Source organism: Capsicum annuum, chromosome 9, assembly GCF_002878395.1.
Source record: "Capsicum annuum cultivar UCD-10X-F1 chromosome 9, UCD10Xv1.1, whole genome shotgun sequence".
NCBI classification, from domain to species: Eukaryota; Viridiplantae; Streptophyta; class Magnoliopsida; order Solanales; family Solanaceae; genus Capsicum; species Capsicum annuum.
Window position 1 is genome coordinate 91,977,572 of NC_061119.1, and position 19,750 is coordinate 91,997,321.

Sequence of the window (19,750 nt, forward strand, 5' to 3'; positions counted from 1 at the left end):
ATCTAGAATCAAATCACGAGATAACCGAGAGGAAATTTTCTCATTCTAGACCTTATGCTAGACAGTAGCTCAGGAGCATAATGGGACAGCTGATGGAATTTTAAGGAATACTCCTTGATCATCATACTACCTTACTTCAGATTAACAAGCTCTTCCTCTTTCACCTTCCTCAACTCTTGAGGAAAGAAGAGGCCCAGATAAGGACTAGAGAAATTAGACCATAGTGCAGATTCTGTATCATTTCTCCTAGATTGTTCCCGTATCTCATACCATTGGCATGATACATCCTTCAGTTGATTGGCATCAAATTATACACCATCTACATTAGTAACATTCAAAACACAGAAGATTTTCTCCATCTCAATAATAAAACTTTGAGGATCCTTCTTAACCTTAACACTAGTGAACACAAAAGGGCTCGACCTCATAAACTGACCAACTCTTATAGACTTAAAAGATGGAGTAATAGAATTCATACGCTAATACTAAGAAGCTACAAACTGAGCCAACATATAAATAGACTGATGAAATTCTGCATTCAGCATATCAGCCTAAGGAGTTTGAGTAGGACTAAATGGGACTAATAGAACTCCACAAGGGAAATTAAACTGGAACTCTAGACCGGGTTTATACCTTATAAGCAGGTCATGTCCCATCAACATTGTCCTTAAGTGGGACAAGGGAGTTTCCATGAGCTTTAGATCCTGTGGGAGGCATGATATGAAAAGCGCAGAAATGGAAATTAGAGAGACTCAAGACCTTTGACTCTATGGCTTGAAACATAACAACAAAAAAAGAAAATATTCCTAAATGTCTCATAGCCTCTCTTTTATAAGTGTGGTGTGCTACATACCCATAAAAGAGAATCTACTCGACACAGCTTTGTCGAACACCCAATGACACTAAACCTAGCTCTGATACCATCTTTGTCGCGACCCTAAGTAGGCTTAGCCATGATGGGTATCTCAAGTACGACATGGACTAGAGATCACCCCCTGTACCTAACCAAACCAAATGAACCACACCCACGATAGGCTGAATTTTGAACATATAACAAAACACGAGAATATCAATTTAAAGACTTTAAAATAAGTCTATGACCAAAACCAACCGATACCGACATCAATTCTAATACCAATACTAATTTCGATACCAATACCAACACCATCCATGCCAACAATAGTCTAACTAATCCCATAATTAAAACCCAAGATTATCCAGTTGGGACATGACCCAACCATAGCCAAAAACTAAATCTAAAGAAATAGTTAAAATATAAAGGAACCCATATAAATATAATGGGGTTTTTCAGAGTATGGAATCTCACCACTTCAATCTGACTTGCTAGATGATCCTAAATCCAATTCTCTGAGCAAAAAAGTAGAAGTATGACCAGTTCCTACATTGCATGGGGATACAACGTCTGAATATGGTTAGCAAGGTGAACACTAGTATGTAACTCGGTGATAAGGATAACATAATAATATGATCAATAATTTAAAATCATTCAAAGCCAGTACACATAATCAAATGCATAAACATATATATATATATATACATGCATATATCACATGTTGTGTAGGGGATAAGGCTTAACATGCGTTTCAAAACCTTAGCGTAAATTGTGTAGCTCAGCCATTAAATAATAGTACTCATGGGCTACATGGGCCCCGGTGCATGTAGCCAAATAAATCGAAGAATAATCTCATATATATGGATATGGGGGACATAAACCCTATAATATATTTTAAGGTGAATTAATGCACTCAATCATATATTTATTTATGGGGGACTCAAACTTTCCTAATCATAAAATAATAATAAGGTGGACTCAAACCTCCCTGGTCACTTTAACCCTAGCGTTGGAAAATGCAATTTCCAATACTGGTCAATTAGACCTCCACTTTTATGACTCATCTACACAACCCTTATTAAATCCCAATTAAAATAATTGTCACACATTTTTATTCAATGAACCACATTACACTTTTAGGCATAAATTGTTGGTTTTTGTCATACAAATACATATGCAAAGTAACACATCATGCCAAAACAATTTCCATTAACTTGGGGAGAATAACTCCCTTTGTTCATTAATACACATTAGGAAACACCGACTTTATTTGTTATTTAAATCCTACCATTGTATTTCAAATACTTCTCTATGTTATGCAATAGTTCAAGACTAGTTCAATTTTATAAATTCCCAGAATTCTTATAACTAAAACAAATTTCACATTATGAGGTTTGAGTTATAACTACTTTAAAGCCACAAATTTGGGAAAATCACGATTCCTGGTTCATTCACCATAACCATGCACCCATAAATTTAAAACCTTATTAAAATCATGAAAATCATATATCTAAACCATGAGAGACATTATTCAATTCATAACATTCAAAACCCCCAATCTTTGTTTTCAAAACCAAATAATAATCATACGAATAGTACTTTACTTTTGCACAATTAACAATTATGGAAGAGTCACATGCTTAAAATAGTAAGATGTACAGAGAGAAACCACTGTTGAGAACCCTAATTTATCAACCTCTTGAAACCCTAGCCTTAACTTGAATATATAGTTTGAGAGAATTTAGGAGAGTTTAATCTGTTTAAGTGTTCAATTAATGCCCCAAAATTTTTTTATGGACGTGGGGTTGAAAGGGTTTTAAGTGGAAAATGTCTAAAGTGCCACCAAATTAAAAGCTAGAAAAGTATTGTCTTCGATTACAAGGCAACCCCTTGACTTGTTCCCATAGCTTACGATTCATGACCATGAGTCGTAACTAAGACAGTTACTTGGACCCCTATTCATTGACCACCTTACAACTCTACGAACCCACTCTTAATGAGATCTTATGACTCGTAAAGTCTAATCGTGAGCAATATAGAACCCAAATAAATTGAATACTGGACACCCTATGATTTGATCCTACGACTTGTGACATATCCTTAGAGCTCATAGTAAGATACTCGTACTCAGAGCAGAACTTTTCCATTAATTTTTAGATTTGGTTATGACGAGGGTCCTACAACCCATAACCACATCTCACGACTCATCACCAAGGTAGTAAGCCAAAAGCTCAACAATTTTAAATGGTTAAAATTTAGGGTATTTCAATAAGCCAATAAGTGCTTAAAAGCAAATAACCCAACGCAGGACCCTATAAGCCAGAAGAGTATAAGCAAAGAATCTAACACTCGAATAATAAAAATTTACCAACTTCCATGCCATAACTAAGAATCCAGCCATCTCCTATCACATCACAAACCATCCCTAACATTGAATCCCCTATCACATCACAAACCATCCCTAATGTCGGACTTAAATCAGAACTTAATAGCATCATTATTATCATTATTAATTTTACTGGACTTGAACTGAAATTCATATCCTAAACACCATCAGAAATTGCCGAACTTGAATTGAAACTCATATTTATAAATTGTATCAATGAACTATTTTAGTAAGCTATTTTAATAACCTAAAATCAAGATATTATACCAATAAATCATAGCTTTAAACTATCTCTTTACTTATGTTTACACACTAGACTAAGAATCATATTTGGATGTCTCATCCATAATCACGTCTATAAGCCATATTATTAGCCATATCTAGAATCCTTATCGATACTAATGTTCATAAGCAATACTATTAAGCATATTCTGAATTCATACCTAAAGTCATATTTATAGGCCACAATAATATCTTTAAGTTGTTAATTATATCTATAAATCACATCACATATATAAGACATTTCATATCGATATGCCACATCATATTTATAAGCAATATCAAGTACATAAGTTGTATCTAGTCTATAAGATATATGATTTAATCACATTAGTATCTATATCACTAAGTATGTCCATATTCTATATTATTTATCACATTAGGTATCCATACCAATAATTGCATGTATAAGTCACACATCATACCTATATCTATATCCTTAATCATACACATGAGCAATGTCATTAGCGATATTTAAAAATCAGCATCAATCCTTCAATATCTAACTAACATACTCAATATCAAAGTATTTGCTTCTTCAAGCAAAGAACTTAGAGAGAAAATTTCAAAAGTATTGTCAAAACTAAATGTGCGGAACAATAATAATAACAATGTCTATAAAACTGTAAAACAAAGCTTTATATAGTTTACCCTAAATAAGGAAACAAATTAATAAAAATTAGAAATCCATCGAATTAGCCAATGATATTTGTGATAGCTTATCAGGAAGCTAACGACTTAGCATAAATGTCGTCAGCTTCTTCTTCAGTTTTGGCTCTTCTTGCTTAAGGCTAACGACAAACTTGATAACCTATCATCTACGTGATGGCCTATCACAAAATGTCATCAAGGCTTTGCTTTAGTTCTCCTTGGCTGCCTTAGGCTGACAACATTCTTGATAACTTATCAGACCCTTTACAGCTTATCATAAAATATCATCATAACTTCCACTTTAGGTCAATACTCTATCTACTATTGATGACCAACCTGATAGCTTATCATAGGGTTAACGACTTATCACAAATGTCATAAGTGACACTTGTCTTCAGATTTCTTTAAATTTCAACTTCTTTGCTTCATTTCATGTTGGTTCTCTATCATATTAGCTTAAACTAAAAAATCAAACATAAACTAATCAAAAATAACTATAGTTGTTCAAGACCTTGCAATTATTTAGAGTTAAAAGCCTCAAGTATGTTAGCATATGCTCACACATTAGTATCTTCTTAGGTTGAGCATGGTGCATCAAGTGTTGCATATTTTGAGGCCACAAGGGTTGGCCAGTTCATGAGGTTTAATCTTCTAACTTTTACTGGTGTTAAGGTAGAGAAGGAGGATCCTCAAGGTTTTCTTGATGAGATGAAAAAGTTCATCAGGGTCAAGTAGGCCACAAATATAGAAAAGGTGAATTTTACTGCCTATCAGCTAAAGGATATGACATACCAATGATACGAGAAATGAGATCAGGTAAGGGGTAATGTTGATCAGTCATCTCTGTGGGAGACTTTTCTAATGCTTTTTTGGACCACTTTTTTACTCAGTAGTTATGGGAAGCGAAGACAGAGGAATTTGTTAATCTAAAACTAGGTAAGATGTCGGTTATGAAATATACCATGAAATTTCACAAGTTATCTACATATGCTCTAAAAATATTATCTGATATGATGGCCAGGATAAGAAAGTTAGCTTTCAGACTATCTTATTATTTGATATTTGAGAGCAAAAATGAAATACTAAATCAAGGACATAGATATATCTAGGTTGGCTATTCATATACAATATATGGAGGAGGAAAAGAGAAAGCAAGATGAGGTAGGTGAAAGGAAAGGTAATATGTTTAGTTCTCTAAGCAGAGTAGACAACAAAAGAGTGGTCGAGATGGTGGTAAGTGTCCAAACAAAAAGTAGGGGAGTTCTGGTTCTTTCTCGACAACTAGTTCTCCTTACTCGAAATAGTCGGGTGATTGGTGTTAGTAGGTTGGTGACAAATTCAAGAAATAGGGTGCCCAATCTTAGGCTAGTAGGGATTAATCATCCTCATTATTTTCTCTACACAAGTTTTTTGGTTGGTTACATTAGTTTTTTGTGATGAAGTGTGGGATAGGTTCTTGAAATATGGTAAGCCAAGCTATATGATTAGAAATTGTATGGTTAGTAAGGTTGCTTCGAGAGAGAATAAGGCTCCGGTTTCCCCTTCATCTACTCTGTACCAAAGGGTGGTGCTTTTGTATTAGTTTTTTCTCCTAGTTTCGGCTGTGGATGGAATCAGTTATAAGCTCTCACTACTCAATAGGAGTTTTGAGGCACCATCTGATGTCATCACTGGAACGTTACAACTCTTTTCTTCTAACATGTATTGTTTACTTGATTTAAGGTCTACTCTCTCTTATATGATCCCATTTGTGGCTATGTATTTTGGTTTTGACCCCAAGGTTATTTTAGATCCTTTTTCTATTTCTACCTAGTAGGCGATTCTCTTTTTGCCAAAAGAGTGTATTAGTGGTGTGTGGTATTTTTTGGTAGTAGGGAAACTTTGGTTAATTTTTTTAAATTAGATATGGTGGATTTTGATGTCAATATGGGGATGGATCATTTAAACTCATGATGCACATCTTTAGATTGTCGAACCTATTATGTTGTCTTTAAGTTCCCTGGTGAGTTGATTATTAAATCGGAGGGTGGTTCCCTTGCTCCTAAGGGGAGGTTTATACCATATCTTAGAGCTCCAAGGTTAATCTCTAAAGGGTGTCACTATTATTTTGTTCAGTTTAAGACTCTAACTTAGAAGGTCCTTCTTTGTATTTGGTTTTGATGGTGAATGAGTTTTTTGAGGTTTTTATGGATGATCTTCCTGGTGTTCCTTCGGATAGGGAGATTGAGTTTAGGATTGATTCAGTTTTGGATACTCGTCCAATATCTATACCTCCTTATAGAATGGCTTCGGCTAAGTTGAGGGAACTCAAGGAGCAATATAAAGATATTTTAGATAAAGGTTTTGTCCATCCTAGTGTGTCCCCATGGGGTGCACTGGCGTTATTCATGCCTAAGAAGGATGGTTCCCTTCGAATATGTATTGACTATCGAAGCTGAATAAGGTGACGTTCAAGAACAAGTATCCTCTTCTAAGGATAAATCCCTTATTTGATTAGTTGCAAGGTGCTAAATTCTTTTCTAAGATAGATCTTTGGTATGGGTATCACCATCTTAAGAATAGAGAGGTGGATATCCCTAAGACATGTTTTTGTACCTGGTTTGGGCAGTTTGAGTTCTTGGTCATGTCATTTGGTTGGAACAATGCTCTGATGGCATTTATAATTTGATGAATAGGGTGTTCTATCAGTTTTTGAATCTATTTATCATTGTGTTCATTGATAACATTTCCATCTACTCAAAGAGTGTGGTGGATTATTCCAATCACTTACGTGTGGTTTTACAGACCTTGAAAGAGCAGCAAATGTATGCCAAATTCTTGATATGTGAATTCTAATTGAATGTTGTCACTTTTCTATGTCTTATTATTTCTAGTGAGGTGATCATGATGGAACCACAAAAATAGTTGTTAAGATATGGCCTAAACCCACAACTCCCACTGATTATTGGAGCTCTTGGATTTGGATGGCTATTAAAGGAGATTTGTGGAGTGTTTTTTTATGATAGCTATCCCATTGACTAAGTTGACTCAGAAGAAGTTAAATTTCTCTAGTTGGATACTTGTGAGGGTGGTTTCGAAAAGCTGAAGGCTATGCTAATTTTGGCTATGGTTTTAACTTTACCTAAAGGCAATGAGTGGTTTGTGGTGTACTGTGATGCATCCTGGGTGGGACTTGGTTGTTTTCTAATGTATCATAGTAAGGTGATTGCCCATGCTTCTAGGCAATTGAAGGTACATGGTAGGAACAATCCTACTTATGATTTGGAGCCATTAGTGGTGGTGTTTACATTGAAACTCTGGTGGCACTATTTGTATGGAGTGTATGTGTACATCTTTTCTGATCATAAGAGTTTACAGTATGTGTTTACTCTTAAAGAGCATAATCTTAGGAAGAGGAGATGACTTGATCTTCTCAAGGACTATGATATGAGTTTTCACTACCACCCAAGTAAATATAACATGGTTGTTTATGCTCTTAGCAGGTTTTCCATGGAAAGTTTACATCATGTGGATAAGGAAAAGTGGGAATTGGTGAAGGATATTCACCACTTGGCTAATCTTGGAGTTCACTTGTTGGACACTAAACATGGTGGTGTGTTGGTACAGGAAGTTGTTCGGTCGCCTTTTCTTGTAGAGATCAAGGAGAAACAAATGCTAGATCCGGTCTTGATGAAAATGAAGGATTTTGTAGGTGGGAAAAATGTAATAGTATTTAAGATATGTGGTGATGGTACCTTGATGTACCAAGGGAGGTTATGTGTTCTTGATGTCGATGGTTTATGTGAAAGGGTATTGGCTGAGGCGCATGAATTAAGCTATGTTGTTAATCTCTGTTCAATGAAAATGTATCGTGATCTCAAGAAGATGTATTGGTGGAATGGTATAAAGAATGATGTGGATAATTTAATGGCCAAGTGTTTAGTGTTTGAAAAAGTTAAAATTTAGCACATGATGCTTGGGAGTTTATATTAGGAGATTGAATTGACGAAATAAAAATGCGAGGTAATAGATATGGATTTTGTTATCAGTTTTCCTTGGTCTCAAAATCATTTTTATTTGGTTTGGGTAATCATGGATAGGATGACAAAGTCGGCTTACTTCTTGCCATTGAGGACTAACTTTTGTACTGAGCATTATTCAAGGTTGCTTCTTCATGAGATTGTGAAGCTACATGGGGTACCTATTTTGATTATCTCTGATTGTGGTATGTAGTTTTCATCTCACTTTTGGGGGTCATTTCAGAAGGGGTTAGGTACTAAGATTAGTTTGACTACTGCTTTTCACCCACAGATGGATGGGAAAGCAAAAAGGACTATTTAGATGTTAGAAGATATGCTTCGTGCATGTGTGATTGACTAAGGTGGTAATTGGATGGAGCATGTACCTCTTATTGAGTTTTCTTACAATAATATTTATCATTCTAGCATTGGGATGGCCTCTTTTAAGACATTGTATGGTAGCAGGTGTAAATCTCTAATTGGGTAGTTTGAGCATGGTGAATTAGATATGGTTGGCCTAAATTTTGTTTATCAAGATATGGAGAAGGTAAAGGTGATTCGAGATAGACTTAAGGCTACCCAAATTCACCAAAAGTCCTATATGGATGTAATGCAAAGGGACTGGCAGTTTGAGGTTGGGGATAGGGTATTCCTAAAGGTGTCTCCTATGAAGGGAGTAATGCGATTAGGGGAAAATGGAAAGCTCAGTCCTAGGTATGTTGGTCCTTATATGCTTTTGTGGAGGGTTGGTAATATTGCGTATGAATTAGGGTTTACTTCTAGTTTAAGCTCTATTCATCTGGCATACCATCTCTCTATTTTGAGAAAGTGTATAGGTGATGCTTTATCGGTTGTCCCTTTGAAAGAATTGGTTATCGCAGATTCTCTATCTTATTAAGATATCTTGATTGAGATCCTAGATGGCAAGGTTCACCGATTGAAGACAAAGGATGTAGTTTCAATTATGGTTCTATGGAGGAACCACAAGGTGGAAAGAGCTACTTGGAAAGAGAAAGAGGACATTAAGTCCAAGTATCCGTATTTGTTTTCTACTTCGAATATTCACGCAAAAGGTATGTGTTCTTGATAACATCTTTATTTTCTAACTTAGTTAAAGGTTGGAATGGTTATGTTGGGGTGCAATTCGTGCTTATACTAGCTTGTCCATCATTCGGAGGCAAATGATCCTAGTAGGGGAGACTGAAATTCCCTAGGTTTTAACCCTTAGAAAATTTCCCCTTTTTGCCAACTGAACATTATACGAGTTTGGGTACTAATCTTATGATAAGGTATGGGTCAGGTGACCCAGACGTATGTTGTCAAGTGTTGAGAGGTTAAGTTTCTTGCATGGGTATGACTAGGTCGGTGCGAGTCGTATAGTTGTTGACGGGTCATTGGTTTGGATTTTCCTTTACTTAATTAGAAACTTAGTAACTTAACTTTGATTAGAGTATGAATGGCTCACCATGAGTAGTGAGGAAAGGGTATGAGTTATATAATCATATAGCAGGAGAAATGAAGTATTTTTTTTGCAACTATAGCGGAGCCAAAAGAGATTCTTTCAATCGAGATTCGCCCAAAAAATGTACAAATAGAAGCCCTTGACCCCCCTAGGGTATGTCTTACGGCCCGTAGTATGTTGGACCCTCATGATTCTGCCTAGGGTACGGTTTTAATGGTACTAATTATATGGTGGATTACAATTTGGATTTTTTTGCCTTAAGTTAGAAATTGTTGGGTTCGAAGGGGGGCCCTAGGGTATTAGTGGTGGGTACCAGTCGTATGATAAGGTACGATTGGTATGGGGTGGTCATACCATCCTACGAGAATTTTAAGTAGTTTAAGTTGGTGGTAATCTAAACATTTCCCCTCTTAACCTCATAAGGCACCATGAATTATAACCCTCTTGGGACATTATTTGGCCTATTTTCCATCACTCAAACTCACTTAAAACACTCTCAAATTCTCTCAAGGATCATAGGTCTAGAAAGGCTAGGGTTTCATCAGTAGGAAAAATTTAGGGCTTACAAGGGTGATTTCACTCCGTCATCTTCGTAATCTAAGGCATGTTACTCCTCCCTTATTATTAGTTCCAACTAAAGGCATGTTTTATGAATTGTTTCATGGCATAAATGTTATGTGGTTTAGGGTTTTCAAATATATGTTGAAGGTTTTGGTTACAATGGTTGGTTATGGTTTTCCTATGTGTTTTACTTATGGATTTCATAATATTATGGTGGTTTGAACATTTTGTTGCATAGGAATAGTTAATTGGTACATGGTTTATCTTTGAAAACACTATGCCCTAATTATGTTTGACTTTCATTAAACTATTGAATGGTATAACTGGGTTCTGCAACCATAAATGGTTAAATGGTTTGGAATGGTTAAATGGTAAGATCTTGGGGGTTATGTTTGGTCTAATTGAAAGCCTTGTGGGGTACAAGGTATTCCCCCAATTAAACATGATAATGGTCACTTGTGGGGTTCTTGGGATTCTCCCAAGAAAACTTAGTAATGTAATCTATGGATACATGGGAATCCCTTTTTGTTACAAAAGATGGCAAGGGAAATTGCTTGCAAGCTATAGTTGGTATGACGATACAACTGCTTGTAGCCTTGGTTAATAATAAATGGAATGGTGGTTTGGTTATGTGGTAATGGTTTTAATTGGGTAATAATGGCGGGGTGTGATAGCTAACTGTGAAGGTTTGAGTCCAATGGATGAACACTAGAAACTCATGTTTGCCGACATGAGGATCGATCATATCGACCATATATAATTCTTACAGGTACATGGGAATCCCCTAAATACACTTGTACATATGTATCATAGAGAGTGAAAGGTACTCAGGAATCTCGTACTCCTATAGTATCTCTGATTCGTGTAGCTACACATAACGGGTCCGATTCAGGGGGTTACATTGGACCCAAATAGCTCATAGGTGGTTCTAGGACAATAATCTACATATACCTACGTTAATGGTTTTTAAAGAATGCAAAACCCGATTCCCTTTCCCATCATGATTATAGATATGTATGTTTGGGTGTGAATACATATGGCTGGTTTACTTGGTTTTAACGGTTGAAATTATTTTAGCCTTATCCTAAGTGCATGCTAGAGTTGACCCACTTATCCATTTTCGGGCGGTTGTATCCCCACGCTATGCAGGAACCAACCGTTCTATTCCTCTTTCTTAGTTATCGAATTTGGGATTAGTGTTGGATAGAAGTGGTGAGCATCCATATTCCAGAAAGCTCGGTATCATAGTATGTATGTCTTACCGACTCTGTTTATTTGATCGACATTGGTTTTGGCTTTGGTTGGGGGCATATCCCAAACAGATATTGTTTTACTTTTGATTTAAGGCTTTGTGGAGCTACTATGGGTTGGAATGGGCAGATTTTATATTGGTGTCATCCTTAGTATTTGCATTTATATTTGCAATTATACCGTTGGATTGTATGTATAATTGTTCCACCCTTTTATGTTATGGACTCGTAGTTGGTTATTATTTTTGTTTTGATATGGTTATTGGTTGGGTATTGGATGGTTGGAGTTGCTTGGATTTGTCACGGTGATTGTCCTATCCTAGAGTCTAGATTTTACAAAACTCTATCTTGTTACACGTTCATAATTTATCTGACTTCGGGTGTGCATTTGGATGGTTGGGTTGGGTATCGGCCATGATCCCCAGTCTTGGTTGTACTTGGGATGACCATTACGGCAAGACCCCAATTCTGGTCGTATCAAAAATATAATCTGCATCACTAATATCAGCATTACAAATACTTGGATTAATAATGCTAACATTACTAATACACCTTATTCAACATTATTCTTATACATTCTACCAAAGGAATACATTACTACCGAACACACGCAAACACACTGATGAAGTATATGAGTCCATCGAATACAACACGACTTGGTCTCTAAGCTACAAGTATAGTGTAATATTAAAGGAAAGAAGGATAATGCAATAATGTAAAGAACACGCCAAGTTTATGTGGAAACCTCCTTGCTCAAGGAAAGTAAAAACCACGTCCTGCCATCAGGATTTCCAAACTCCACTATTCTTCAAGCAACTAAGTGATTACAAACTACTATAGTCACCAACTCTTGTAATATTTCTATTACAAGACAAGTGTGATAACTTTAGCACACTTACAACTGACTAACTCTAGTAAAAAATTCTAGGAAGGTCTACCCAGGATTCAATACCATAGGTATGAGAACAAGCACTTGACCAACGTATAAACGAATCTAACAACTAACTCTAGCTGCCTCAACTCACACTAAGACTTGGACAAGATATACAACAACTATCCTTTTTACCGAGGGATTATATTTATAGTATGAGACCAAAATTTATAAAAACACAATATGCACAAGATTTTAGAAGAGAAGGAAATTAGGTCCCTTTTATGAGATATGTTCAAAGATGACTTTCTCTTCAATCTTTTTTAGTTTATTCCCCCTATCATACGCACCACATTCCTCTGCAACTAAGAATATTATCTTCCCCCTTTTGGCATTATTAAATATATAAATAGTAAACTAAGTTAATGAAGATGCAAGATGAGTTAATTCATGACCATTAAGGCTACACTTAAATGAATGAAAAGACAGAATAAAGACATATAGTAGACGAAACAAAAAAAAGTCATTCATTAAAAAATAGGTTGTACCAATTACATTGCAGTGATTAAAATATTTAAATAACCACCAGGTGTAATAAACAAAAAGTTCATGGGCATAGAAACATAAGAGAACAACGAAAAAGAGGATTAGAAGGAACATAGCCTAAGTTAAGGCAAGGTTGGGGTGAAGGCACCAAAGAAGCATGTCCATACGAGCACTCTCTGCAACATGGGCATTTAAGAGCTATTTGGTAAGATCCTTGACTTCAACATTGAGAACTAGAACCTCACTAGTCAATGCATTAACCTTGAGTTTCAATGTAACATTTTCTACCCTCAATCCATTGAAGGAACCAGGTCCCTCAGTTATCAGTTTCTACATCCTTGCCTTTAGTTAAGTGATCTCAGCATAATAAGTGGCCACTTTCATCCTCATTACTTCAAACTTCCCACTTAAGCATTCCTAAATATCCTACGACTAAGATACTTTGTATTTGGTACCAACCTTCCCTTCTACACATTTATTATTAATCAACGTGTTCATAGTGAAAATCTTCCTCTTGTACCTAACATTCCCCCCACACATTAAACCTTGAAATGTTTGAACACTTTAGTGAAGAAGTAGTCATAGAAAAGCCCATAGTTTCCATCCTTAATATGAATTACTTTTTATAAGTGTTCATTCTTCAGAGAAGGGAGGTTGATCGACTCAAACATACTAAGAGCTTCCATTAGAAAGAGATCTGCTACAAAGGCAACTATTTTTTCTCTAAGCATGACGGCAAGACTTTGTTCACATATTCAAAGAGTAGTTGGAACTCTCCCTTTAAAAACTTTTTCCTAAATTCAGTCCTGGAGTTACCACCAATCGTAGAGGTAGACTGAACATAAAGAAGTGAAGATTTTTTATCTTTAACAGACCCGATCCCATATACAAAGAGCCATATAATTTCCGGCATCTCCCTATTCAAAAAGATCTCTACTTCATTAACCACCACAAAAAGACCTAATGCATCCTAAGTGAACTCCATTGTGAAGAGGAAGTCCTTGACTTCAGCTTCATAAATAGTGGACATATGATACTCAAAGATATATATCTATTTTTGATGTTCCACAAATTTAATCAGCTCATTCGTCCCTGGTTCATCATGAATTTTGGAGTCAAACACTCTTCTAGTCAATACCTTTTGGAATTTGAGAATTGAATATCTCTCTTCCAAAGTAAGATTAGGAATAGCCTTCTAAACATTTCTTCTTTTAGTTGAGGAACTTGGTCCCTCTACCATCTGACCAGTTTTATCATACACTTGTGGTTCATCTGTAGAACCAGGTCCCTTGCTTACTTCTTGATATATGAGCCGATGCTAACACATTTGAACCTTTTAAATCTTAATAATGCTGAAGTCTTAAGCAATTTTTGTTGTTTTTGATCATTTTTGAGTATTAATGCAGATACAAGTGATCGGGGAGGAAACCAAAGGAAAGAAGAATAAACAGTTGAAATCTGGTGAAAATAAGCTGAAATGTATTTGACGATCATTTTGAAGCGCCGCCATACATGGGATAGGCTATCAAAGTCACTGTCAAGATTAGACAGAACCTGAGAAGAATAGATGAACTGTGATGATGATTTGGAAGGGCCGTTAAATATTTGACATCTCGTTAAAATAGCCATAAACCAGAGGGCAGAGTATACTGATTTCCAGTGAAGTCTGATGTCAGTTTGCAAGTGTCTTCAAGATCTTTGACACGCCATTAGGATTACCATCTGAAGAGTTAGAAGATAACAATTCACTGAAATCTTTGACGACATCTCGCACATGTCGTCAGGTGTCTAACGCGCCGTCAAAAGTATCGTTGTCAATTCCGAAGAGAAAACTAAAAGTTTAATTTTGTTTCCTTAATTAGGGTTGACTATTTAAAGATTTATTTTAGGTTTTTTAAGGGGGAGTTGGTCATTATCTATCAGACATTAACTCTAAGAAGATGCGGACGTACATTACTTTCTTTCATCAATTAGACTTCTTATTTCTTATCAATAATTTTTGGTTTTCCACCTTGTGATTTAATTGAAGAAACTACTTGTTGTTTTTTATCCATTTGTAAGTTTATACTTATCATCATGAATTCAAATTGTTATTTTGTTCATCAAATCATGAGTGGCTAATTCCATTAGCCAGAGTTATGGGATCCATGGATTAGGGTATGATATGATTCTAGGTGTTTAACGGATACAAAGAGTAGTAGAATATCTTGAAATTCTATTGTTTTAACTGAAATCTAGTGGTTGGAAACATTAGATTATGCTTTAGGTTTTATTTGCTTCTAACAGAGAAATAGACTAGAGGTCGTGAATTATCAATAGGGACTCGGAAGATACCAACCTTCTATTTAATGATTGATGCCGTAACTGGATTAATCTATCTGAGATAACATCCTATTGGAAATAGATAAGTTATCTAAGTTTGAGAGAATTAGATAATAAATTGCCTAGTGAGGTCGAGAGATAAGTTTGAAAGTATCATAGTCAAGGATATTCTGCTGTTTCTACTTACTCCAAGAATCCCAAGCATTACCTACTATTTGTTAACTCCCAATACCCATGATTAACATAACTCTGGTTTGTCATTTATATTGATTACAATACTAAAATATTGAAAGTGACAATTGACTCTCTGTGAAATTTAAAACCCCACCTTCGAAAACAGTAAACTACTAGTAATACATTTTGTAAACAAATCGAAGTTCATACCCTATTCCTTGTGGGATTCGAACCTAACCTTATTGGTTTTTATATTGAAAATGATTGCTTACGCCCATTCAAGAGTGTAATTTGAGTGTTATCAAAAAATTGTGCCATTGCTGGGAAATACGGTTGTAGACTAAAAGTTTGTACACGAAAATTTGTTGATAGTTAAGTTTCCTTGATTTATTTTTATTTGTTGTTTTTGTCTATTTTAGGTACTATGTTGGTTATGCCAAAAATGAGAAGTTTCGAAGAACCACTATTACCAATCAATCTGGAACCTCAACTGATAAGAAGAATGGCTGAACAATAGGATTTAGAAAGACAAGCTGCTATGGCCAAAGCTCAGGTGAATGTGCAAAACTTGGGTCAACAAATACGTCACCAGAACCCTGATGATGAAGACTTGGGCGATGTGGAATTGCTGAATCCTCATAACCCAAGACGAGTTGAACAAGTTGCTGAACCAGTGCTGCGAAAGATCAACAGAAATCATCCAGTCTGAGGAAGATATGGGCAACACCCTATGCAATATGAGGCTGATAAAGATGATGAAGGAATGGACGGAACTGGTGTAACGGGTGCTATCATTCCTCCACCGTTGGCACCAGGTGCAAAATTCAGCATAACAAGTACTATGATCCAACTCCTGAATCTGAAGGGGTTATTTAGAGGCTTTCCTACTGATGATCCTAACATGCATTTGGTGAACTTCATCACCATTTTCAAATCCTTTGACAATCCAGGAGTGAGCTAGAATGCAATCAGGTTGAGATTATTTTCTTTGTCTCTGTCTGGGGAGGCAACAATATGGTTGAATGAGTTAGAGCCTAATTCTATAACCAACTAAAACACGTGTTCCTAGAATGGTTCTTTCCACCCTCCAGAAGGGTACAGTTGAGAGACGAAATTAGCAACTTCAGAAAGCTTCCGACTGAAGCACTGCACGAAACCTGGGAAAGATGTAAGAAGAAACTTGCATAATGTCTGAACCACAATATGACGGACTTGCACTGGATGGAGACTTTCTATAGAGCTTATAAATCTTTGATGAAGCCTATTATTGAAAATGCTGTAGGTGGTTCATTCATTGACCTCTCTTTTCTAGATGCTTTGACATGCTGAATAGAATGACCAAGTAGAGTCGGGCTTGGCACACTAGGGATTTTGTGGTGGCTAGCCTGACTGTTGCTGGTGGTATTAATGTGGAGCAGCATAGAAGGGATGAGGAACGAGATCAGGACATAGCCCACTTGAAGACGCAGATGATCTTGATGGCTAAGAACTTGCTATCCGGCAAGACTAAAATGGTTAAGGCTGTGGAATCTCAGGGTACTGTGTCTACAGGTGCTGATGTTGAGGAAAATTATGTGAGTAATCAGGGGGGTTTCTAAAGAAATAGCCAAGGGAACCAAGGTCGGACTTTCTATGACAAGACTGATTATAAAGATAGGGAGCAGGGACATTGGAGAAATAATAATGACAAGAGTGATTTGTATATTCCTTCTGGAAGTCGGGATACTGCGATGACTAGTTCTGGCAAGATGTCCATGGAGGACATGATGGAAAAACTGTTGAAGGGAGTTGAAGCTACCAACTCAGGGGTAACTACTATGATAAGCAAATTTTCTACCCTCAATCAGTTGGTTAGCTCATACTCTGCTTCTATTAAGCAGTTGGAGCAACAGATGAGCCAACTTTTGGCTACTCTGAACCAGAGAAAATCTGGTACTTTACCTAGAGATATGGTTCAGAACCCACAGACTGATGGCTCTTGTTTGGTGATCACGAATCGGAGTGGAAATATGTTATCTAGCCCTTCTATGTGCATAGATGTGGAGAAGAAGGTAAGTGGTGATGAGTCAGAGGGAAGCAATCTAGTGGAGTCTGAGAAGCTGAATGGCTTTATTAATATTTAGGAGAAAGAAGATAAAAATAAAGAGGAAGTGGTATTGAAAGAAATGCCAAGACCACCACCTCCCTTTCCTCAGAGATTGAAGAAGACAGTAGACAACGAAAAATTTAGCAAGTTCATGGGAATAATGAAAAACCGACAGTGCATGTGCCATTGATGGACGCACTTAAGTAAATGCCAAACTATGCTACATTTATGAAGGAATTTCTAAAAAAGAAGTAGAAGGGAAGTTGTGAGCCGGTGGACAACATCTACCACTGTAGCATTGTTTCTTCATAATCCTTAGTTCAGAAAAAGCCTGACCCAGAAGCATTTACCATACCGTGGACAGTTGTGTCCATGAAGTTTACTAAAGTTTTATGTGACTTAGGAGCAAGTATAAATCTGATGCCACTTGATATCTACAAAAAGCTTGGATCGGGGAAACCTACCCCTACAATGATGCGTCTTGTGATGGCAGACAGATCGGTGAAATGACCAGTTGGTATATTGCATGATGTGCTGGTAAATGTGGATGACTTTATTCTTCTTGCAGATTTTGTGATATTGGATTGTGATGTTGATTTTTAGGTAACATCATTTTGGGTAGACCACTATTAGCCACAGGAAGAGTATTGGTTGATATGGAGGTCAATGAGCTAAAGTTCAGGTATGGAAAAAGGGAGGCCAAATTCAAAATGCACCCTCCTGTGAAGTATTTGGAGAAGATAAATATCTTCTCGATTATGGATGTATTCTAGGAAACTGGTAATGAGGTATCAACATGGTATCTTGACAAAGTCTGAGTAGTCAAGATAATCAAGTCGTATCGCGACGTTAAATCAGGTGTTGTTTGGGAGGAAACCTAATTGTTTATTTTTATTGCACTTGTGTTTTTAATTTTTTAGCTAAGAGCTGTACAAAGGAGGTGAACAGGTTTCAATCAGCTTGAGAAGAATAAAGTCAATTTTGACGGGTTGTCACAAGTTTGACAATCCATAAGAAATGACATCAAAATAATCAACTCACAGCCTTATTCTATTAAGGCTAATGACAATTTTGAAGCATCGTCCGATATCTGACGCGCCATAAAAAATGTAGTCAAATGAGTTGAGCCTAGCTTAAAAATTTTGGGCTAACCCAACCCAATAACAGCTGTTCACATTCCCGCGTACTTTAGATATTTCTCTTCCAGTTTTGGTTTTTTTTCCTTAGTGAGTTATTTCCCTTCCTTTTTCTAACTTAATCCCTTCTAAGGAAAAATTTTAAGACTTTCCTTGTTGAAGCCAGAGAGTTAAGTCAAGAAATCTTCTTTCTCACTCATCTTATTCTTCTCTCACTCACAAGTCTAGGTGCTCAGAGTACATCAGCTAAGTGTCGACATCCAAGTATGAGAAAAACTTCAACTTCATCTTTCTTTGAATTAATTGTGAACAACAAGAAACCTTGGTTTCAAAAGAGTGAGCTGAACCCATTAACATGCTTCAAGACCCTTCAAAAACTAGGGTATGTAGGGGTATGTGGTATAATTTCGGAGAAATCTCAGTAAAGAATATGACCTTAGTTGAAATTTAGAATAATGGTAGAAGAAAAATCAAGTTAAAAGAAGTTAGAAATTGTAATGTTTTTTTACATCAAGTTTTACGGCCTTGCACTTGTGTGACGGCCATTCAAAAATGTCATCAAAAGCTAAGAAATTTTGTAGATTTTGGATAAGGTTGATGATGCTTTTGAAGCACCGTCACACCTGTGACGCCAAATCAGAAAGGACGTCAAACCTGTGAACTAAAAATAGTGATGATCTTAAACTGAGGTGATCCTTCTTCTTCTATTGTTTGATTATGGATACTAATTGAGGATTTTTATGTTATTGTAGAACTGATAATGGCACCCAAGAGGAAGAATCCAACCACACCAAAGAAAGCGGCTAAAGAGAATATACCTCAACAACCTGTCAATGAGGACTCTGATTATAAAAACGAAGAGCCTTTGCTCAGATGGAAAAGAAACAGGACTAGTCCAAAGACTCCACCTCCACCTAAGCCTATTGAGGTAGAGGATACTGATGATACTAAAGTGACAACCTCATCTGAGCAAGCTTTGGAGCAACAAGGATAAGAACACACTGAGCAGGGGTATGAGAGCACTGAATAAGAAGTTGAAACAGAAGATTTTGAGAGGCCTGCAATTGAAGAAACTAAGTTTGAATCACCATCTTTGGAGCAGCAAGGTGATAAGGATTCTCTAGTACGGGGAACTTTGGTGAAATGCAAAAACCTCTAGGTTAGGAAAAATGAGA